The sequence below is a fragment of the Pongo pygmaeus genome, chromosome 6, assembly GCF_028885625.2.
Source record: "Pongo pygmaeus isolate AG05252 chromosome 6, NHGRI_mPonPyg2-v2.0_pri, whole genome shotgun sequence".
NCBI classification, from domain to species: domain Eukaryota; kingdom Metazoa; phylum Chordata; class Mammalia; order Primates; family Hominidae; genus Pongo; species Pongo pygmaeus.
The window spans coordinates 3,031,606-3,055,143 of NC_072379.2; the positions used below are offsets into that span (position 1 = coordinate 3,031,606).

Consider the following 23,538-nt stretch of genomic DNA (forward strand, 5'->3'; position numbering starts at 1 on the left):
AAGATGGGCTCTTGGCTTCACCTGTGCACTGGATGGAATTTATTTAATTGCTGTGTTCTTCAGTGTCCTGGCTGTCATTTTACTGTCTGGGTTGGAAGCAACTTGGGGAGCCCATTGTCCCTCTTTGAGTTCTCCATGTCAGTGTCGTGATTTGCTTGGGCCAGGCTATCTGGTATGGAGTGGGTTTTTCATAAATATTTGCTGAATTGAGTGTTCTGATGTTTTATGATAAAAATATTCCTTCGTCACAGAATTACATTCAGTGTCAGTCCACCAAGAAGAACTCAGTGAGCTTAAGTGCTGTGATGGGCTCGGGACGGCCACTCTGCAGTTTCGTCTGACTGCTCCAGCGGAGTGAGGACCCTCCCTTCATGCCACCTGTGCACTGAGCACAGAACAAATTTTTGTACCACTTCTTTTTTAAATTTTAATTTTTTTTTTTTTACAGATGGGGTCTTGCTCTGTCATCCAGGCTGGAGTGCAGTGGCATGATCATAGCTCACTGCAGCCTCCAACTCCTGGGCTCAAGTGATCCTCCCATCACAGCCTCCCAGAGCACTGGTATTACAGGGGCACACCACCACCCCTGGATAACTTTGTTTTTTAAGAGATAGGGGTCTCGCTATGTTGCCCAGGCTGGTCTTGAACTCTTGGCTTCAAGGTATCCTCCTGCCTTGGCCTCCCAAAGTGCTGGGATTTCAGGCATGAGGCAGCCTGCTGGGCCCAGTTTCTGCTTCTTACCCTCTTTTGCCATTGCAGGTTCCTACACCTGTTGTGAATTCCTTGGAGGAAGCCTCATGTGTACCCATCAGTGCCTTTCCAGCACAGCACCTGGCCCTCCTTTGTAGCGTGACTGAATAAACAAGTTTCCTTTAGCGTTTAGCCTGAAGACTTGACATGAAAGCAACGAAAAGGTGGGAAACAGAGCCTGTGTTTTTGTGCATACATTAAATTCGGCAGGAGGAGAGGTGGGAGGAAATTGTGTTACTCTTTGGTTTTGGGAATTCGAGAGACAGTTTGGAAGGCGCAAAATCAGACACGGGACAGGCACTGCCAGAGACTTGGGCATTAGCAAGCAAAATCCTGCCCCTGGGAGCCCTCGGGGCTGGCATGTGAATGTGTGGGGTGGGCCCAGCGGCCCCGAGAATCTTCTCAGTGAAAGAGTTGGGCCCTTGAGTTTTGTAGAAAAGGTCACCAGTATCATCAAATGAGTCCCACTCGGAGAGCGGCCAAGAACCAGAGGTGGAAGAGTCTGTGGGAGCCACAGTCAGACCTTAAATCTTCCTCATTATCTTCTTCTCATCTTACTCGGCTGGCGCTAGAACCCCCAAGGAGCTCGCGACAGGGTTAGGCCAGGCCGGGCCGGATGCCTTTGGATGTCAACCCCGGGAAAGTCCGCAAAGTGTGGTAATGAGGATATTCCAGACAGACTGCGGGGAGTGGGGCCCCACTCACTCACTTGCACATTCACTCACTCGCGTATTCACTCCCACTCACTCATTCACTCATTCATTCACTCATTCATTTACTCACTCATCCACTCACTCACTCATTCATTTACTCACTCATCCACTCACTCACTCTCCCATGCACTCACTCATTCATCCACTCACACATCCACTCGCTCGCACATTCACTCACTCATTTACTCAGTCATCTACTCATTCACTCACTCATTTACTCACTAACTCATTTACTCGCTCATCCACTCATTCATTCACTCACACATCAATTCACTCATTCATTCATCCATTCACCCACTCATTCATCCATCCATTCACTCACTCATTCATCCATTCACTCACTCATTCATCCATTCACTCACTGACTCACTCATTCAATCACTCATCCATTCACTCATTCACTCACTCATCCATTCACTCATTCACTCGCTCATCCATTCACTCACTCATTCACTCACTCATCCATTCACTCATCCATTCACGCACTGACTCACTCATCCATTCACTCACTCATACACTCACTCATCCATTCACTCATCCATTCACGCACTCATTAATTCATTCACTCATCCATTCACTCACTCATTCACTCACTCATCCATTCACTCATTCACTCACTCACTCATTAATTCATTCACTCATTCATTTACTCACTCACTTATCCACTCACTCACTCATTCATTTACTCACTCATCCACTAGCTCACTCTCCCATGCACTCACTCATTCACCCACTCATTCATCCACTCACACATCCACTCGCTCGCACATTCACTCACTCATTCACTCACTCATTTACTCACTCATCCACTCACTCATTTACTCACTCATTTACTCACTCATCCACTCATTCACTCACTCATTCACTCACTCACTCATTCACTTATTTACTCACTCATTTACTCGCTCATCTACTCATTCATTCACTCACACATCCATTCACTCATTCATCCATTCACTCACTGACTCACTCATCCATTCACTCATTCATCCATTCACTCACTGACTCACTCATCCATTCACTCACTCACTCTTCCACTCACTCACGCATCTACTCACTTATCCACTGACTCACTCATGCATTCACTCACTTATTCACTCACTCATCCATTAACTAATTTACTCACGCATCCACTCATCCATTCACTCATTCATTCACTCACTCACTCATCCACTCAGCGATTCACTCATTTACTCACTCACACATCCACTCACTCATCCACTCATTCATCTATTCACTCACTCATTCATTCACTCACTCATCCACTTATTCACTCATGCATTCACTTATCCATTCACTGACTCATTCACTCACTCACCCATTCACTCACTCATCCACTCACTCATCCACTCACTCATCCATTCACTCATTCACTCGTCCACTCACGCATCTACTCACTTATCCACTGACTCACTCATGCACTCACTCACTTATTCACTCACTCATCCATTAACTCATTCACTCACTCATCCACTCATCCATTCACTCACTCATTCATTCACTCACACACTCGGCCACTCACCCAGCCATTCACTCATTCACTCACTCACACATCCACTCACTCATCCACTCATTCGTCCACTCACTCACTCATTCATTCACTCACTCATCCACTCACTCATGCATTCACTCATCCATTCACTCATTCATTCACTCATTCACTCACTCTCAATCACTCATTCACTCACTCATCCACTCATTCATTCACTCACTCATCCATTCACTGATTCATGCACTCATGCACTCACTCATTCATTCACTCATTCATCCCTCACTCACTCATTCACTCACTCACACATCCACTCACTCATCCACTCACTCACACATCCACTCACTCATCCACTCATTCATCCATTCACTCACTCATTCATTCACTCACTCATCCATTCACTGATTCACTCACTCATGCACTCACTCACTCATGCATTCACTCATCCATTCACTCACTCATTCATCCTTCACTCACTCATTCACTCACTCACTCATGGATTCACGCATTCATTCTCTCACTCACACATTCACTCACTCATTCATTTGTTCACTCAATCATTTACTCACTAATGCACACACTCATTCATTCACTCAATCACTCATCCACTCATTGATTCACTCACTCATCTGCTCATTAATTCATTTACTCATTCATTCATGTGCTTACTCACTCACTGACTCACTCATTAGATTCAAAAAGCATTCCTAGATGCAGAAGGCAAAAAAATGGAAGAAACTTTGACTATGAGAAGATTCAGGGAATGAAAAATAAGTAAGAATATGCCACACATGACAAATATGATAGGTTCAGAGCCGAGAAAAAAAGGCAGGGAAAGAGAAACTCGGAGGAAAGATGGTCAAAAGGGCCCCCAGACTCATTGGAAGAAGAAAGAAGTGGCAAGAAAGATTGGGGCTGAGGAGCAGTGAGAAGGAAATTGGAGGGAAGAAGGAAACCTGGATCCCAGCCCAGTCTGGCCCGTATTTTAAAGTCAAGCATTAGCTCAGAGAATGCAAATCAGAGCTACAGCAGAGTGATTTACCAAGGGAATGCAGCGTGATCACTCGGGTCACTACCTGCAGCTCAAATGAAGTTATCTCCAGGGCCCAGAGCTGGCCCCGACTGCATCACAAGCTTCTTTGAGGAGTCAGCAGGCAGTGGGACACACACCAGGCACCTGTCGCTGCCTTCTGCATTTACAAGACAAGCTGGAAATACACTTAGAATCGACACAGCGATCAATTTAAAATGCATTTCTAGTTGTGGGGCCATCTATTTTATGAAATACCCTGCAAGCGGATAAATGCAGCAATGCTTCGAAACACATTCCCAGGTGTTTGAAAGTAACTTTGCCAACTTTTTCCATTGGCTAGAAGGTCAGTATTTTTTTTTAAATGCAGATTTCAGGTTTTCTTCCATGGTGACAGGGATGTGGTGGTGGAGGCTTCTGCCTCTAGCTTTCTAATCCTCCCATTATCGTCCCAGGATCCACCAAGAGGTGCAGTCAGAGCAAGTCGCCTCAACCACAGCAGAAGAGCCCAAGGAGGGGTCTGTGTGTCTTTCTCTGGAGCTTCACAGGGCTCCCAGCTCTTCCTTCTAGAAAGGCCTTCAGGTCTGGTCAACCCAAGGTTCAGGAAGCAGCTTTTTTTTTGGCCAGGCGCAGTGGCTCATGCCTGTAATCCCAGCACTCTGGGAGGCCGAGGCGAGCAGATCACCTGAGGTCAGGAGTTCACGACCAGCCTGGCTAACATGGTGAAACCCTGTTTCTACTAAAAATACGAAATATTAGCTGGGTGTGGTGGTGGGTGCCTATACTCCCAGCTACTAGGGAGGCTGAGGCAGGAGAATTGCTTGAACCTGGGAGGTGGAGGTTGCAGTGAGCCGAGATTGCGCCATTGCACTCCAGCTTGGGCAACAAGAGCGAAACTCCTTTTCAAAAAAAAAAAAAAAGACACTTTAAATTTTGTTTGTGTGTGTGTGACAGGGTCTTACTGTGCCACCCAGGCTGGAGTGCAGGGGTGCAATCAGAGCTCACTGCAGCCTTGACTTCCTGGGCCCAAGTGATCCTCCCACCTCAAGCCTCCCCAGGAGCTGGGACTGCAGATGTACACCACCACACCCAGCTACTTTTTAAATTTTTGTATTTTAAAGATGGGGGTCTTACTACTTTGTCGAGGTTGGTGTTGAACTCCTGGTCTCAAGCCTCAGCTTCCCCAGATGCTGGGATTGTAGGCATGAGCCACCATGCCCTCACAGATCTGGGTTTTATTTAGGTCTTGGACTTCCTTATTTTAACCCAAGGTGTTCAAGGCTTGAGGTCAACACTGCATTTTCTCATCTACCAGGCTCAGTGGGCAGATTTCCAGGCAGCAGAAGAAAAAGAAGTAGGGTGGTTTTTGATGGCTAGGCTTGAGTGACTTTGTTAAAATAAGAGTCTCTGAGGATGCCTTCTGTTGTAGATTTAGAGAGTTGGGTGGCCAGGGTTCCACGGGCCGGGAACCCACAAATAAGGAAGCCATAACTCCTGCACTCAGGAGGTTAAAATATTGTAAGTTGTACTTGCTGGTGTGAAGTGACATCGTTCCCTCCAAAAAGGGCAGGCGGTGTAGGGGAAAGGATTGCAGGAATTCTAATTCAACAAAAAGAAAGTCAAACCAAAAAAAAAAATCTTTGCATAAAGAGATAAAAACGGCAGTTCCCCTCTGTGTTCTAGTGGGAAGGATGTGGTCCTGCAGTCAGAGAGTCCTGGGTTTAAACTTCAGTTGTGCCATTTGTTGCTGTGTGGCCTTGGGCATGTTGCTTACCCTCTCTGAGCCCCCTTTTATTGGATGACTAGCACTAACATCATTTTTTTTTTTTTTTTTTTTTTTGAGATGGAGTCTGCTTCTGTCGCCCAGGCTGGAGTGCAGTGGCACTCTCTTGGCTCACTGCAACCTCCGCCTCCTGAGCTCAAGTGATCCTCCCACTTCAGCCTCTGGAGTAGCTGGGATGACAGGCATGTGCCACTGTGCCTGCTTATTTATTTATTTATTTATTTATTTATTTATTTATTTGTATTTTTAGTAGAGATGGGGTTTTGCCATGATGGCCAGGCTGGTCTTGAACTCCTGGTCGCAAGTGATCCACTGGCCTCGGCCTCCTAAAGTGCTGGGATTCCAGGCGTGAGCCACTGCTCCTGGCCACGAGTAGCACTAACATCTTAAGGCTACTGTGGCATGTACAGTGGGCAATGCTACTTAGCTACTCAGCCCACCCCTGTCAGAAGCGAGCAGCAAACTCAGGATAGAAACAAGAAGTCACTACCTACTCTTCCTGTGTAATTACCTCCATTCCAAGCAGAATTTAGAGAAAAACTTCAAAGATTTACCCTCCAACCTTCTGTCTGGGCTTCCTATTGGAAACTCACCCAGCCGGTGGTGTTGGCATCTTTCTGTGTCTTCCACGTTCCTCTGGGCAGGAACACACTTCATATTTCCTTGTACACCCTGGCTTAGTACGTGTCTTCCATAAATTGGCATTTCATATTTATCAAGTGATTGATGTCCAGTGGCTAAACACTGGCTTTCTTTCACTCGTTATAGCTTCTTGCCTTCAGCCGATGAGACCTCTACCTCCCCATGTGTGGGGTGAGCTTTCACCGTGACTGCTTTCTGGTGCCTGCTGTTCCCACCTAGATAGTTCCGCTGTGCCTGCAGTTTGGAGGTACGCACCAATCCATCTTGCACTCTCAATCATTCATGGGTTAGAAGCCTAGAATAGATGGCCCTCTGATTTCTGACCTGCAGGGCGCAAACTGTCTTTACCTGGTGAAATGCAGACAGGCCAGCTGGCCCTATGTCCCACCAGGAGAGCTCTTCATTTGCCAGTGTCCCCAAACATCAGTGTTATGGAAACAACAAACATATCTGCCACCTGCTCCCACCCTGGGCAATTTCCAGAATCTGAAGGGCCTTCTTCACTATCAAAGCCAGTCTATTCTGCTGGGCACCATGGCTCACGCTTGTAATCCCAGCACTTTGGGAGGCTGAGGTGGGAGGATTGCTTGAGCCCAGGAATTCGAGACCGGCTTGGGCAACATAGTGAGACCCCGTCTCTAAACAAACAATACAAAAATTAGCTGGGTGTGGTGGCATGTACCTGTAGTTCTAGCTACTTGGGAGGCTGAGGCAGGAGGATCACTTGAGACTGGGAGTTTGAGACCAGCCTGGGCAACATAGTGAGACCTTGTCTCTACAAAAAAATTTAAAAAGTAGGCAGGCATGGTGGTGTGTACCTGTGGTCTCAGCTACTCAGGAGGCTGAGGTGGGAGGATCACTTGGGCCCAGGAGGTGGAGGCTGCAGTGAGCCATGATTGCATCACTAGACTTCAGCCTGGGTGACAGAGGGAGATCCTGTCTCAAAAACAAGCAAGTCCATTCTGTCCACTGGGATGTTTCTGGAGTTCAGTTATATTTGTGGGATATTGATAACCCCATATCAGCCATCATTTTTTGGATTATACTCGTCACTCATTGTGTGAGGGAATGAGGGGTGTATGGGAACTTCTTTACCAGTTGACCTTCAGAGGACACATTCCCAGACAACCAGGGCACAACGTCTCTGTGCAGTGGGTGTCTGCACACAGTGGGCACTCAGTCAACCTCAGAGCAGGATGACAGAATGTCTCAGTAACCAAACCCACATGACAGACGTGCAGGCGGACGCTTACAGCCTCTAAGGGGAGACTGCCGTGGTGCAGGAGAGCTGGGAAGCCCCCATCCTGTGTCCTGGATGGTCACGCTTGGGCTGTCTGTAACCTCACCAGGATTACTCTAGGCTGTGGCTGGGCTTCCGGGAAGGAAAATGAATAATTAAGACGCTGGAGATGGAAAATTTCAGGACACAATAGAGATTTTTAGTCTTAACTAGACAGGAAAATGTGTCTCAGGCCAGGCACAGTGGCTCACACCTATACTCCCAGCACTTTGGGAGGCCAAGGAGGGTGGATTGCTTGAGTCCAGGAGTTTGAGACTAGCCTGAGCAACATAGGGAGACCCTGTCTCTACCAAAAATACAAAAACAAGCCGGGTGTGGTGGTGCACACCTGTAGTCCCAGGTACTTGAGGAGGCTGAGGCGGGAGGATCGCTTGAGCCCAGGAGGTTAAGGCTGCACTGAGCCATGATTGCACCACTGCACTCCAGCCTGGGTGACAGAGCCAGAGCTTGTCTCAATAAAATACAATAAAAATAAAATAAAAGCAGCATCTCAATATTTAAGCACATTTGCCCATTCAGGAAAGGGCTCTCAAGAGACCTCCAAAGAGTAACCTCACCACCTCTCAATCCCCGGGAAATGACGACCCAGTGGGGCAGGTTCCAGATTCCTGATTTGTCTGATTTCGCTTTCTACTATGTGTTTTTTTGTTTGTTTTTGTTTTTTTTGTTGAGATGGAGTTCACCCAGGCTGGAGTGCAATGGTGCCATCTCGGCTCACTGCAACTTCTGCCTCCTGGGTTCAAGCGATTCTCCTGCCTCAGCCTCCCAAGTAGCTGGGATTACAGACGCACACCACCACACCTGGCTAATTTTTGTATTTTTAGTAGAGACAGGGTTTCCCCATGTTGGCCAGGCTGTTCTTGAACTCCTGACCTCAAGTGACCCACCTGCCTCAGCCTCCCAAAGTGCTGGGACTACAGGCGTTAGCCACCACGCCTGGCCTCTGCTGTGTGTCTTACAGTAACATCACCATTTACAGGAGTCATTTCTAGAAGAATAAAGCATGAAACCTACATCCGGCACCCTTATTATCACAATTATTATAACAATGAGTGTCTCCATCTGAGGTTAGGCGGGCACAGAAACGGAATTCAAACCAGTCGGATTTTCTATCTTGGAGAATTCTGCCAACAAGATACCAGGGGATCCCGTGCATTGAAATGCATTAATTGAGTACAACTATGTTGGGAGCAAAATAGGTTTGTGCATCCAATTAAATGTGGGGCATCTGAGAGGGAGAAAGATGCAGAGAGAGCGGGGATTCAGAAAGGGCCTCTTTACTTATAATTAACTACAAAATAAACAGCTCTCTCATGGAATGAGGCCCTCTCTGTTCCCGCCACCCCTGCAGCCCACGTTTCAATTAGCTCTATGTTATTCGGGTCCCCTATTACTCCAGATAACCCAGGACTGGCTGTAATTAATTGTTGTAATGTACTCAGGAGCAGAGCCAAGCTGCAGCTCGGGAAGGCTGGTTGAAGCTGCTCTGTTCCTCTAACCAGCCTCCTGGAAGGGCTGGCTTGGAGCTCCACCTTCACCAATAAGACAGAGCTCCTCCGTGGGATGACGAGGGAGAGGGGCTGAGATACATGGAGTCTGCTTTGTTTGCTGCATTTGGTGCTGAGCAAGGTGCTGGCCCTTTTCTTCCTGCCCCGCTCCCTTCACAGTCCCTGAAGCCCTGAACCCTTCATGCCAGTGACATTTAAAATAAAGACATCAGGCCAGGCACGGCGGCTCACGCCTGTAATCCCAGAGCTTTGGGAGGTGGAGGTGGGCCTATCACTTGAGGTCAGGAGTTCGAGACCAGCCTGGCCAACACAGTGAAACCCCGTCTCTATTAAAAATACAAAAATTAGCCGGTCGTGGTGGCATGTGTCTGTAATCCCAGTTACTCGGGAGGCCGAGGCAGGAGAATTGCTTGAACCCAGGAGGCGGAGGTTGCAGTGAGCCGAGATGGCGCCACTGCACTCCAGCCTGGGTGACAAGAGCAAAGCTCCGTCTCAAACAAACAAACAATCACAAAAATTAGCCGGGCGTGGTGGCAGGCCCCTGTAATCCCAGTTACTTGGGAGGCTGAGGCAGGAGAATCACTTGAACCCGGGAGGCGGAGGTTGTAGTGAGCTGAGATTGTGCCACTGCACTCCAGTCTGGGTGACAGAGTAAAACTGTCAAAAAAAAAAAAAAAGACATCTTATCCATAGAATGGAATATTATTCATCCATACAAAGGCACAAAGAAGCATTGCTGCTTGCTATAGCACAGATGAGCCTTGCAGACACTACGCTCAGTGAAAGATGCCAGACACAAAAGGCCACACATCATAAGATGCCATTTAGATGAAATGCCCAGAATAGGCAAATCCATAGAGTCAGAAGGCAGGTTGGTGGGTACCAGGGACTGGGGGGAGGCAGGGATGGAGGAGGGGGTGAGTATTAATGGGGACGAGGTTTCCTTTTGGGGTGATGAAAGTGTCTTGGGGCTGGATAGAGGTGGTTGTTACATAGCATTGTGAATGTACTAGACACCACTAGATTATTGATTTTAAAATGGTGACTTTTATGTTATATGAATCTTACCTCAATAAATAAATAGAAACGGGCTGGGTGCAGTGGCTCACGCCTGTAGTCCCAGCACTTTGGGAGGCTGAGGCAGGAGGATTACTTGAGCCCAGGAGTCTGAGACCAGTCTGGGCAACGTAGCAAGACCCCATCTGGGCAAAAAATAAAAAGATTAGGTAGGCGTGGTAGGGCATGTCTGTAGCCTCAGCTACTCAGGAGACTGAGGCGGGAGGATTGCTTGACCCGGGAGTTTGAGGCTGCAGTGAGCTATGATCACACCATTGCACTCTAGCCTGGGCGACAGAGCAAGACCCTGTCTCAAAACTAAACTAAACTAAAATAAAAACAGCTACAATTTTTTGAGCCAAGGTGAGCAGGGGCTAGGCCCCAAACCCTCAGTGACTCCAAGCCCCAAACAGCCTGGGCAGGAAGCTATGATCATCTCTGGTGAAGACCTGAGACTTCCCAGTCTTGGGGAGGGGACACCAAGGGATGAGACAGGTTGTGGGGACGCTGGGACTTGAGCCCTGTGGGGAGGCCGTGTGCTTGTCATGGGAGGCAACAGTCCATGTGGGAATTGCAGGAATGCCTTTTTTTTTTTTTTTTTTTTTTGGGACGGAGTCTCACTCTGTTGCCAGGCTGGAGTGCAGTGGAGCGATCTTGGCTCACTGCAACCTCTGCCTCCTGGGTTCAAGCGATTCTCTCGCCTCAGCCTCCCAAGTAGCTGGGATTACAGGCATGCGCCACCATGCCTGGCTAATTTTTTTGTATTTTTAGTAGAGACGGAGTTTCACCGTGTTAGCCAGGATGGTCTCGATCTCCTGATCTCGTGATCCACCCGCCTCGGCCTCCCAAAGTGCTGGGATTACAGGTGTGAGCCACCGTGCCCGGCCCTTTTTTTTTTTTTTTTTTTTGAGACAGAGTCTCACTCTGTCGCCAGGCTGGATGGAGTGCAGTGGTGCGATCTTGGCTTACTAAAACCTCTGCCTCCTGGGCTCAAGCGATTCTCCTGCTTCAGCCTCCTGAGTAGCTGGGACTACAGGCACCTGCCACCATGCCCTAATTTTTGTATTTTTAGTGGAGACGGGGTTTCACTGTGTTGGCCAGGATGGTCTCGATCTCCTGACCTCGTGATCTGCACTCACGGGATGCTGGGTCAAGGAAAGGACAAGATAGAAGCAGAGGTGGAGAAAGAGGGTGAGGTGAGTGGGAGAAGAGGGGACGGCGGGACGGGGGCCTTGTGACAGAAAAGGGAACAAGAACTCAGGGTTTTACGTTGTACCCACAGGTGCAGAGCTGAGAAAAGGAAAGAGAAATGAAGAACGGCAACTCGGAGGGAGGAGATGGTGGGGGTGGCGCGGGCACCGGGTGCAGGCTGAGAAAGTGAGAGGGCGGTCCGGCCAGGGGGTGAGGGTGCTGCAACCATCTCTGGTTACGCCCCTTCTCCTGAGAGCTCCCAGGACTGCAGGCAACTTGCTCAAGAACTTGAGTAATTTCCCGGAGGCCGGCTCACCTGTTTCCAACCCATCAGTGATCTTGAAACTTAAAAATACTCAGACTCACACTTTCCGCCTATCCGTGCAAGGTAAGAGGAGCCAAAAACATCTCGAAATTGCACCGATTTTTCTTCTTCTAAGGGGGCAGACTCTCATGGTGTGCCCCCACCCTCTCTGTTAATGCCTCTATTGTGTAAAAACGTCTTTAGATAAATTTGTCGGGCTTGGAGCCTGGGGTGGCCATTTCTTTGCACTTTCTCTACTACAATCCAAGACCAGCAAACATGAGGCCACGTTTTTCCAATTGTTTCTGCCTCCCCCACCACAGTGGTGACGGAAATATGCTCCCCAGCAACAGTGAGAAGACCCTGGGATTCTGCAGGCTCAGAGATCATCTGTACCCTCCCGCCATGTAAGTGCGAGATGACAAATGAGATGCAAACAGGGAAGTCTTTCTTACGTTTGCGCCAAATGATACAATCACCAGTAATGAAATAAGGCACCCGTCAAAACTGCACCCAGAAACGGTCGATCAGTATGGACGTGAGGCTGTTAGGAATGCGTTTCCTTAGCAGCAGAGAGGGGTAACTGGCTGCTCTCTGATCATCTGTCTCTTCCTACCTGTGTGCAGACAGCTATGAAGGAGCCCACTTAGGAAGCCAGGATTTAAGGTGACAGGAGCATATTGCAGGTGGGGCTCCACCTGCCAGGCAGTGACGGCTGGGGGTCACCCCGAAATTTCTGCACTCAGGGCTGTTAGACGGACGTTACGCAGTACGTGACCTAGAGACACCAAGAGCCTATCATTCTGTTTCGCATTTTAAAGGAGGCCTCTGAGGACCAGCTGATGCTTTCAAACCACTTAAGTCAGCGAAGCCCCAAAAAGGCTGTAGTCTCTCGCAAACAAAAGTTACCAGGAGATGCCGAGGGTCTTCAAGCCCGCAGGACTTAAGAAATTCCTGAAGTGTTTCACCAGGAATTGAGGAATCTACTCGGATCCCTTTCAGGGATCCCAGGGGGAGGGGAACTTCCCCTTTGGGGTCCCCAGTCCTACTGTCTCTTTGGGAAGCTCCTTGCCCCACAGTTGCCTGGTTTGTCCTCTGGTGTTTGTGGGCAGGGGCTGGGCCTTGGGTGCCCTGGTGGACACCAGCAAGCCACAGCCTCATTTCTTAGCATTTGCAATCTCAAGAGATCCCAGAGGAACCGTCTGGAAGGTGCTTGTGGGGTTGAGGGGTGGGGAACACGAACCCATCCTAGACCCAGAGAGGGCCCGGCTGCAAGGCCCCACGTTTTGGGAACAGACTCTGTATACACTTCCTTTCCACCGGGCTGGGGGCCACGGGCATCTCAGGCCTTGAGACATACTCTGTGCACTGAGCCCCACTCCCCAGCCCCTGGCACTGTCCCAGTCAGAAGAAAGTAAGACCCAGCGCCACATGACAACGGGAGCATCCTGGCCCGTGTGGGTCACTGGGCATGTATGGAGAGCGTCTGCAGGCTGGATCCACGGAGCTCTGTGCAATCCAAGCCATGGCATGGGACAGTCGCCCCAGCACCTGCTGCTGGGACTCCACATCTGGTTTAGGAAATTAGGGGATGCAAAGAGGTGTGCATGAAGCCATGAAAACACATGGGCACGGACAGGACAAGGGGGCCAGGTGCTGGGGAGAGGGGGTCCCACGGCAGCCCCCCAGGGACAGTGCTTCACCAGCTCTGCACCCACGGGCCTCAGTCACGGAACCGGCCAGTTGGGAAACGTACTCACGTGGTTGTGAGCCAGCTGGGTCCCGGGGGTCCCTCGTGTTCCTCTCAAATTCTTTCTCCTCCTGTTGATTCCCCAGAAAACACCAAGGCTGCGGGAGAGCAGCCACCTCCCCCGGAAGCCCACACCGACGCCCCACTCAGACGCCGCCTCTATTTTTAGCAGGGGCAGAAGTGGGAACTGGGGGTGGGCTGCCTTACTTCCCTCTTTTTTTTTGTTCTGAGCAGAATCTGTGAGTGACTTTCCACTCATGGGAGTGGGGAGGCTGAGAGAGCAGAAAGGGACCCAGGCTGTGCAGGGCAGGCAGGAACTGCAGGGAACAGGGTGCGTCTGTCATCAGGGCCAGGAGGGTGGTGGCGCAGTGGGGGGACACGGCGGGAACCCGGCGTCGTCAGTCACTGTTCGCACCTCTGCTCTGCTCTCCCCACTGGGCCCCGGGCCACGCCAGACCTCACCCAGGGGACCTCTCTGGCCTCCTCTGCCTTTGAATTCCACAGAGGAGGAAGACTGGCCAGCAGGAAGTGCGGGGTCTGGGACATTCCAGGGAACACTCTTCTATGAGCGTGCGTCCCATGATGCACACCCTTTTCTCCTCTGTCTCTTTGAAGTTTGTTAGTGGGTGTGGAGCCCAAAGTACTTTGGACTCCCCCATCTGCTGCTCCTACCCAGGATCCACCTTGAACCCTAACCCTCTCTGACAACCTGTGTCTTCTCTTTGCGTCTTTGCACGGCAGGCTGCCTGCAGAGCTCTGACCACCTCATTCCCCTGGGAGGCCCTGTGGTGTAGATGCCTGGGGTGCAGATGGGCTGGAACATCGTGTCTTCACCAGGGAATGGGGGGCAATCAGAGTTGTAGGAATGAATGGAGGCAATGCATGAACACCGCCCACCACAGCGTCCTGTGGATGCAGGTGATCAATTCTTTCCCCAAAGCTGTCAACGTCCCCTCCGCTCCTATACGAGTGAACACCAGTTTCTCGGCCACTGCTTCCTGGCCCTGGCCCTGTGTGCAACAGCACCCAAATCTACTATCTTAGCCGGCTTCCTTCCTATTTCCCAGCCTATACCAATCGCAAGAATACTCGCTGTTTCCCTTCTTTTCTTCCAAAAAATTGAGGTGTAATCAGTGAGCTGCACGGGTCTTCAGCACACAGTTCAATGAGTTAGGAAGATGTCCACGCAACCAAGACCTCAGTCGTGATACAGAGCATGGTGACCCCCACTAAGAAGTTCTCCACAGCCCTTTCCATCCCCTTGTGGCCCCCAAAGGCAACCGCTCCTGTGATTTCCATCAGCTTTGCCTTTGCTTGAACCTTAGGAGAGTAGGATAATGTGTTGTTCTACTCAGACGTCCCCTCCTTGGGTCTCCAGGAAGCTCTCGGCACCGCAGCTGTGTACTCCATGCGACGGTTAATTTTCTGTGTCAACTTGATTGGGCTAAGGGATGCCCAGATAGCTGGTAAAACATTTCTGGGTGTGTTGTTGAGGTTGTTTCTCAGCATTTGAATCAGTGGACGGAGTCAAGAAGACCCATCCTCCTCAATGTGGAAGGGTGCCATCCAATCTTCCGAGGACCTCTAATAGAACAGAAAGTCGGAGGAAGGAAGAATTTGCCATTTTGAGCTAGGGCATCCATCTTCTTTAGGGTCTGGCTCCTTTCACCCAGCGTGTCAGGCTGGTGTCAGTCACGTGTTCCTGTTTGTCACTGGGCAGTATCCCATTGATGCGTGTCTCACATTTTCCTGACTTGTGTATCTTTCGCTGGACATGTGGGTTGTTTCCTGTTTGCCTGGGACCTTCCTGTACAGATCTTCATGTGGACGTGTTGTCATTTCTTTTGAGTAAACGCCCTGGAGTAGGACTGTCTCGGGGAGGAAGACGCGGTGCCGCCAGCCCAGGGCCACCATGGAGAATTAGGGGAGCAGCAGGGACTGACCCTGATCTCCTCACACTTCCGCTCTCTGATCATTCCAGCGCTAGCACTTTCTGGGAAGGCTGGGAAGGTCCGTGCAGCTCACTGATTACACCTCAAGTTTTTGGAAGAAACGAAGGGCAACAGCAAGTATTCTTGTGATCGGTATAGGCTGGGACATAGGGAGGAAGCCGGCTACGATAGTAGATTTGGGTGCTGTTGCACAGGGCCAGGAAGCAATGGCTGAGAAACTGGTGTTCACTTGTATAGGAGAGGAGGGGACGTTGACCTCATCCTTCGTGGCTTAGGCGGGAGAGACAGTGATGATGATATTGGGAGACTGAAACCCACCAAAAAGAGTCAAAAGGAAGCTGATTCAATATGGTGCTGGCAATTTCAGGGCGAAAAGATGTCAACACTTTCAAAGGTGGGGCCAGACCCCCTCGAAGTAAAAGTCCCTTCCAACTTTAGATTCTGAAACACACCCCATCGGAGAGACCAAAACATTGCTGGTGGAATTTAGGCTTGATTCCCATTTCCCCGTGAGAGGGTGAAAAGATTCCTACTGGGCTGCTACAGGGAGCATGGCAAGGATCACCAGCGCCATGGGGCAGAAGGAGCTGAGTCCCTCCATGAGCAGCACAGAAAAGAGGGGGTCACCTGAGGCCACAGAGGAGAGGGACTCCTTGGAGGAGGCGGCAGTAACTAAGTCAAACACATAAAGGAAGTGGCATTTGAGAGCTTCCGGCATGCACGCCCAGGGAGGTGGGAGCCTGAGCTTGTGGGTGAGGAGTGATTTTTCTAGTATGACAAGAAACATAAAATACAAAACAGGTGGTTCTGCCAATAAGTCAGCCCTAGAGGAGCCTGGTGACCCTGGAGACGGGGCCGACCTGATGTGGACTTAGGGGCTTTGGGGTTTGAGCCCCAGCCTGGACTCCTGAGCTTCAACAAGGGGGCTGGGAGGCAGCCGTCTTTCCTTTTTTTTTTTTTGAGACGGAATCTTACTGTGTTGTCCAGGCTAGAGTGCAGTGGTACAATCTCGGCTCACTGCAACCTCTGCCTCCTGGGTTCAAGCAATTTATCCCACCTCAGCCTCGTGAGTAGCTGAGATTACAGGTGGGCACCACCACGCTCAGCTAATTTTTGTATTTTTAGTAGAGACGGGGTTTCACCATGTTGGCCAGGCTGGTCTCGAACTCCCAACCTCAGGTGATCCACCCTTCTTGGCCTCCCAAAGTGCTGGGATAACAGGCGTGAGCCACCGCACCCGGCCAGGAGCCTTCTTTCCTAATGCTCCTCCTCCAGCGGAGCCAGGTCTGTCCTTCCGAGGCCCCCAAACCAGTTCAGGCCTAGGCCTGTCCAAGCACTCAGGATCCCACCTCCTCTTTGGCACTATTTGTTTTCTTTATCTCCGCCTTGAAGCTGTAGTTCCAAACAGGCAGGCCCTTGACTGCTGATCCAGCTACCAGAGCCAAAACTCATAAAATCCTATTTCAAAAAGGTCCAATGATTTTATTTTCTGATCATAAATATGAAATTTAATTAGCAGCCTGCTGCTAATGAAGTCGCCGTGGAAGCCAGCCTGGAGAGGCGGAGGGAACGTGAACACCTGCAGGCAACAGAACCCACTGCCCGATTAACCCTTCCTCTCCCGCTGCCCCTCACTGGGCCTTTCTAGGGCCACATGGGTCCCACTGCAGAGGGGCAGCCTCTGGCCTGGAAGAACAAGGAGGGGCTGCTCGTTCAGGCAGAGTTGGAGGTGGCTCAGATGTCCCCTCCTTGGGTCTCCAGGAAGCTCTGGGTACAGCAGCAGCGTACTCCATGTGATGATTAATTTTATGTGTCCACCTGGTTGGGCTTAGGGATTTCCAGATAGCTGGTAAAACATCTGGGTGTGTCAGTGAGGATGTTTCTGGAGGAGCTCAGCATTTGAATCAGTAGACTGAGTTAAGAAGATCTGCCCTCCCCAACGTGGCTGGGCACCATCCCATCTGTCGAGGGCCCCTGATAGAACAAACAGTCGGAGGAAGGAAAAATTCTCCTCTTGAGCTGGGACATCTGTCTTCCCTGCCCTCTGACACTGGAGCTCTTGGTTCTGGGCCTTCGAACTCTGGGGCTGACACCATGGACTCCCTTGTTTTCGGACCTTCAAACTGGGACTGAATTATATACTAGCTTTCTTTCTTTTTTTCTGTCTCTCCTTTTTTCTTTCTCTTTCCTTCTTTCTCTCTCTTTCCCTCCCTCCCTCTCTCCCTCCCTCCTTCCCTCCCTCCCTCCCTCTCTTCCTCCCTCCCTCTCTCCCTCCCTTCCTTCCTTCTTTTCTGAGACAGGGTCTTGCTCTGTTGCCAAGGCTGGAGTGCAGTGGCATGATCATGGCCCACTGCAGCCTTGAACTCCTGGACTCAAGTGATTCACCCGCCTCAGCCTCCCGGGTAGCTGGGACTACAGGTGTGCATCACCATGCTTGGCTAAGTTTTTAAATTTTTTTTTAGAGATGGGGACTCCCTATGTTGCTCAGGCTGGTCTTGAATTCCTAGGCTCAAGTGATCCTCCTGCCTTGGCCTCTGGAAGTGTTGGGACTATAGGTGGGAGCTGGCCCTGGCTTCTGTGATTCTCCAGCTTGCATAGAGCATATCATGGGGCTTCTTGGCCTCCATAATCATGTAATTCAATTCCCATAATTAAATCCCCTTTTATATATGTCTCTATGTATCCTACTGTTTCCATGTCTCTGACTAATACACTCTGCCACAGATCAGAGACCCAGCTTCTGTCTTCTCTTTAAAACCCTCTGATAGGCTGGGCCCAGTGGCTGACACCTGTAATCCCAGCAATTTGGGAGGCTGAGGTAGGAGGATCACTTGAGCCCAAGAGTTCGAGACCAGCCTGGGCAACATAGTAAGACCTCTCTACAAAAAATTTTATAACGTTAGCCAGGCATGGTGGTGTGCACCTGTGGTCCCAGCTACTCGGGAGGCTAAGGTGGGAGGATCACTTGAGCCCAGGAGTTCAAGGAGCAGTGAGCCATAATCATGTCACTGCACTCCAGCCTGGGTGACAGAGTGAGACCCTGTCTTTAATAATAATAATAATAATAAAACCCTCTGATGGAACATTGTCCACAGCAAAAGGGAGGCACCGGGAATAATACAGAGCTCGGCATAGGAGCTTAAGGGAAAGCCACCGGAGCTCAGAAAGTGCCCAGTGCCTCTGCTCGGAAAGCGCCCAGTGCCTCTGCTCAATGCTGGGTGTGAGCTGGGGGCACACAGCATAGTCCACTCTGCCTTACAATGGACTGGATGGTGCAGAGTCCTTCTCACCACCAGCCAGCCTTCCTGGTAGTGACTTCCAGATACCTTCTGCCCACAACCCAAAAAGATCAGAGGAACCCTATAGTTCCTCCTTCATACTCCATAGAACACACGAAACCCAGGACCACCGTATTCCTGCCACTACTCCTGGCTTCATTTTCTCTTCCTATAATGCAGGAATAATAATGCCCATAGATTGCAGGATTTTAGGGATGATTAAACAAATTTCTAAAGAACATGCCTAGCATACAGTAGGAGCTCCATAAACGGGAGCCTTTATTATCATCATCTTGCATGAGTTTATGAGTTAAATCCCCAATCCAGAACTCACTAATATCTGAAGTCCTGTGGAGAAGACACAGACTATTTCAAACATGATTCAGGAAGCTGAAGTGAGAACGTGACTGTTAATTTCCCAAACATGCTCGGAAAAACCCAATCCATCTGGTGGGTGCCGACATCATGCAAATATCTACTCAAGCGTGCCCATGTGTGTGGAACACAGGGTCTGCAGTCCCAGCGTGTGTGGATAGTGTGGGGATGTGTCATTTCCCAGAACAGAGGTCACGCCTGTGCAGACAGCCTGCATGTGCACTGCACACAGGAGCTGGTACACAGACCCCTCCCTGCAAATACTCGTCAGAGGTGAGAAGGAGACGTGCTCCCCCCGATAGAGCCTGCAGCGTAAAACTTTAGATTTAGTCTGTGGTCAAGGAGCACAGGATTATAGTCTAGTAAAAAGTTTATGACAGAAGGTAATAGAGTTTTTGAGGGATTTTTTTTTCTCGCCGGATTTTTTTTTTTTTTTTTTTTTTTAAACAGAAGTGTATTGCAATTCTACAGGTATTTTGGTCCCAGCTCCTGAACGAGTAGGACAGCTCAGGTTTTGCTCCCTGCGCCTCTGCAGGGAACCCTCCTAGGGTCATGGCTGAGGTTTTTGGGATGCTGGAGCCGGAACCCCTCAGGTATCACTGTCAGCACCAACAGGTGCGGCTGGCTTCCAGGATTAAATGTTATGGGTAAGCTGTTTGTGTAAATCAAACTCTCTTCTCCCCATTGACTGGGTTTAGAGCTGACTCCCCACATATGCAACTGCCCTCCACAGTCCCTGCTCACAGCCTCAAATTCCTCACACAAAGTGTCGCCCGTCAGCCGCAGCATCAGCATGAACTGGTGCTCCACCTGCCACATTTCGAGGCTCACCTCAGCCCTTCGGAACGGAGCCTGCGGTTTAACAGGTTCCCCAGGTGACGCTCACACACATTGATAAACGACGCTCCAATTCACCCCTCCCTGTGCACAGAGACGTGGGTCGCCGACTCCCGGTTCACTCCCTGCCTGACCCCTCCCAGTGCGCAGAGATGTGGGTCGCTGACTGCCGGTTCACTCCCTGCCTGAGTCTTTCAGGACTTTGGTTTGAAGCACTATAGAATTCGTCCATGTAACTAAAAACCACTAGTACCCCAAAAGCGATAGAAATTTTTAAAAAATCTTTTTAAAAAAACCCAAACAAGTTAAATATTTAAAAATCAGATAATACTTCATACAAGTTTTTTCAGTGCACTTGAAGTCTTCTTTGGGTACAGGATGCCCAGTGAATCCGACCCTCCACAAATCCCACCTCATGGCCAACCTTGGTCCACTGCAACCTCCGCCTCCCAGGTTCACGTGATTCTCGTGCCTCAGCCTCCTGAGCAGCTGGGATTACAGGCACCCACCACCATGCGTGGCTATTTTTCAAAGAACTGAACACTTCAATGAAAAGGCAGAGGTGATCGGAGTGGATTAAAGAGGATTCAATTCTATGCCGTCGATAACAGACACACTTTAAACATAAAGATGCAGAGAAGGTAACAGTAAAAAGATGGAAATGCTATTCATAAAAACTGAAATGGCAATATTAATATCAGAAGAGTAGACTTCAGGAAGAGGTGTATTACCGGGGATAAAGAAGGACATTTTATAATGAAAACAGAGTCAATTCATCAAGAAGATACAACAATCTTAAATGTGTATGCACCAGTTCTAAAGCTTCAAAACATGTGAGGCCAAAAGAAATAAAACTGAAAGGAGAATTGGACAAAATCTACAATGATGGTTGTTGATTTCAACAGTCCTTTTTCACTAATTGTTAGAGCCAATAGATAAAAATGAAGGCTATAGAGGATTTGAATAATAGTATCAACCAACTTGACCTAATTGATGTTTAAAACACTACAATTAACAGCTGCAGAATACATACTCTTCTGTTTTTTGAGACTGAGTGTCACACTGTCGCTGGGGCTGGAGTGCAGTGGCACGATCTTGGCTCACTGCAACCTCTGCCTCCCAGGTTCAAGCGATTCTCCTGCCTCAGCCTCCTGAGTAGCTGGGATTACAGGCACCCACCACGACACCAAGCTAATTTTTTGTATTTTTAGCAGAGACAGGGTTTCACCATGTTGGCCAGACTGGTCTCGAACTCCTGACCTCGTGATTTGCCCGCCTCGGCCTCCCAAAGTGCTGGGATTACAGGTGCGAGCTACTGCACCCAGCCATACATACTCTTTTCAAGTGTACGTGGAACATTCACCAAGATCTTTTGTTGGTCTATAAAACAAGTCTCAACTTTAAAAGGACTAAAATTATATAGAGTATGTTCTCTGACACAATGGAACTAAAGTAGAAACTTATGATAAAAAGGAACCTAGAAGTTTTCTAGAGGTTTGGAAATGAAATGACACAGTCCTAAATAACTCATTGGTTAAATAAGAAACCAAAAGAAACATTTGAAGATGTTTTAAACTGAATGGAAATAAAAACAAAACATCAAAATGTGTGGAATGCTGCTAAAGCAATGCTTAGAGGACTTTATAACTTTAAATGATCATATCAGAAAAGAAGAATAATTTAAAATTAACGATCTAAGTTTCTGCATTAAGAAGCCAGGCTGGGAGTGGTGGTTCACGCCTGTAATCTCAGCACTTTGGAAGGCTGAGGCAGGAGGATCACTTGATGCCAGGAGTTTAAGACCAGCCTGGGCAGCTTAGTGAGACCTCATTGCTATAAAAATAAAAATAAAAAATTAGCCAGGCATGGTGGTGTGCACCTGTGGTCTCAGGTACTTGAGAGAATGAGGCAGGATGATCACTTGAGCCTAGGAGCTTGAGGCTGCAGTGAGCTATGATTGCACCACTGCAATCCAGCCTGGGTGACAGTGAGACCCTGTCTCAAAACAAAACAAAACAAAACAACAACAATAAAACCCCCAGAAAAAAAAAAAAAAAACAAAGAAAGAGAGGGAAGAAGATAGTGAAAATAAAGGTAAGAATGAAAAATAGTAAGTTAGAAAGCTTAAAAACAGTTTAGAAAACCAAAAGCTGGGTCTTTAAAAAGAGCAACAAAATGGATAAACCTCTAGCTATACACTAAGAAAAAAAGAGAAAAAACAGGCTGGGTGCGGTGGCTCACACCTGTAATCCTAGCACTTTGGGAGGCCGAGGCGGGTGGATCACGAGGTCAGGGGTTTGGGACCAGCCTGACCAACATGGTGAAACTCCGTTTCAACTAAAAATACAAAAATTAGTTGAGCGTGGTGGCACATGCCTGTAATCCAAGCTATTCAGGAGGCTGAGGCAGGAGAATTGCTTGAACCTGGGAGGCAGAGGCTGCAGTGAGCCGAGATCGCACCACTGCACTCCAGCCTTGGCAACAGAGAGAGACTCTGTCTCAAAAAAAAAAGAGAAAAAACAAAATGACCAATATCAGGAATGAAAGAGGAGCTATCACTACCAATGCAACAGACATTAAGAATATATTAGGAATATTATTTTAAAAACATTATGCCCACAATTCTATAATATAAATGATAAGAACAGAAATTACTCAAAAGATATACATTCCCAAAATTGACTTAAGAAGAAATAGACAGTCTGAATTAGCCCTATATCTATTTGAAAAGTTGAAGTCATTATCAGAACCTCTCCCACAAAGAAAATTCCAGGCTCATACAGCTTCACTGGTGAATTCTGTCAAACATTTAAGGAAGAAATAACACCAATCTTACACAAACACTTTCAGAAAACAGAGGAAAAAGCAACACTTTCCACCCATTTTATGTGGTCAATATTATGCTGATTCCAGAATCAGACAAAAAACATTACAGGAATAGAAAACTAGGAACCAGCATCCTTCGTGAACATAGATACAAAAATCCTTAATGGGATTAGCAACAACTTCAAAAATATATAGAGAAGATAACACATCAGGAGCAAGTGAGATTTATTCCAGGAATGCTAGTCCGTTCAACATTAAAAAATCTACCAATGTGGCCGGGTGCAGTGGCTCATGCCTGTAATCCCAGCACTTTGGGAGGCAGAGGTGGGAAGATCGTGAGGTCAGGAGTTTGAGACCAGCCTGACCAACATGGTGAAACCCCCCGCATCTACTAAAAATACAAAAATTAGCCAGGCGTGGTGGTGGGCGCCTGTAATCCCAGCTACTCAGGAGGCTAAGGCAGGAGAATTGCTTGAACCTGGGAGGCAGTGGTTGCAGTGAGCCAAGATCGTGCCACTGCACTCCAGCCTAGGTGACAGAGCGAGACTCCATCTCAAAGAAAAAAAAAATCAACCAATGTACATCACCATATTAAGAGAATAAAGAAGGGAAAAATCATCTGATTACTTCAATCTATGCAGAAAAGTCATTGGGCAAATTTCAGCATCCATTCATATTAAAAACTTCCACAAATTAGAAAAGAAGGGACTGTTCCCCAAAGACTGGGACCAAGGCAAGGATATTCACACTGACC

The 23,538-nt window shown here is 48.6% G+C and overlaps 1 protein-coding gene across 3 annotated transcripts in view; it reads right to left on the bottom strand.

Moving 5' to 3' along the window:
• The window catches only part of CARD11 (caspase recruitment domain family member 11), a 139,941-nt gene that overhangs the window by 63,596 nt on the left and 52,807 nt on the right, over positions 1-23,538 (bottom strand). Inside the window, exon 2 of one of the 3 annotated variants that reach the window (XM_054494582.2) lies at positions 13,527-13,587. The exons of the other annotated variants lie outside the window; for them this stretch is intronic. The gene's annotated coding sequence lies outside the window, so the exon portion shown is untranslated. The remainder of the gene's footprint in view (positions 1-13,526; positions 13,588-23,538) is intronic. 3 annotated transcript variants of the gene reach the window in all.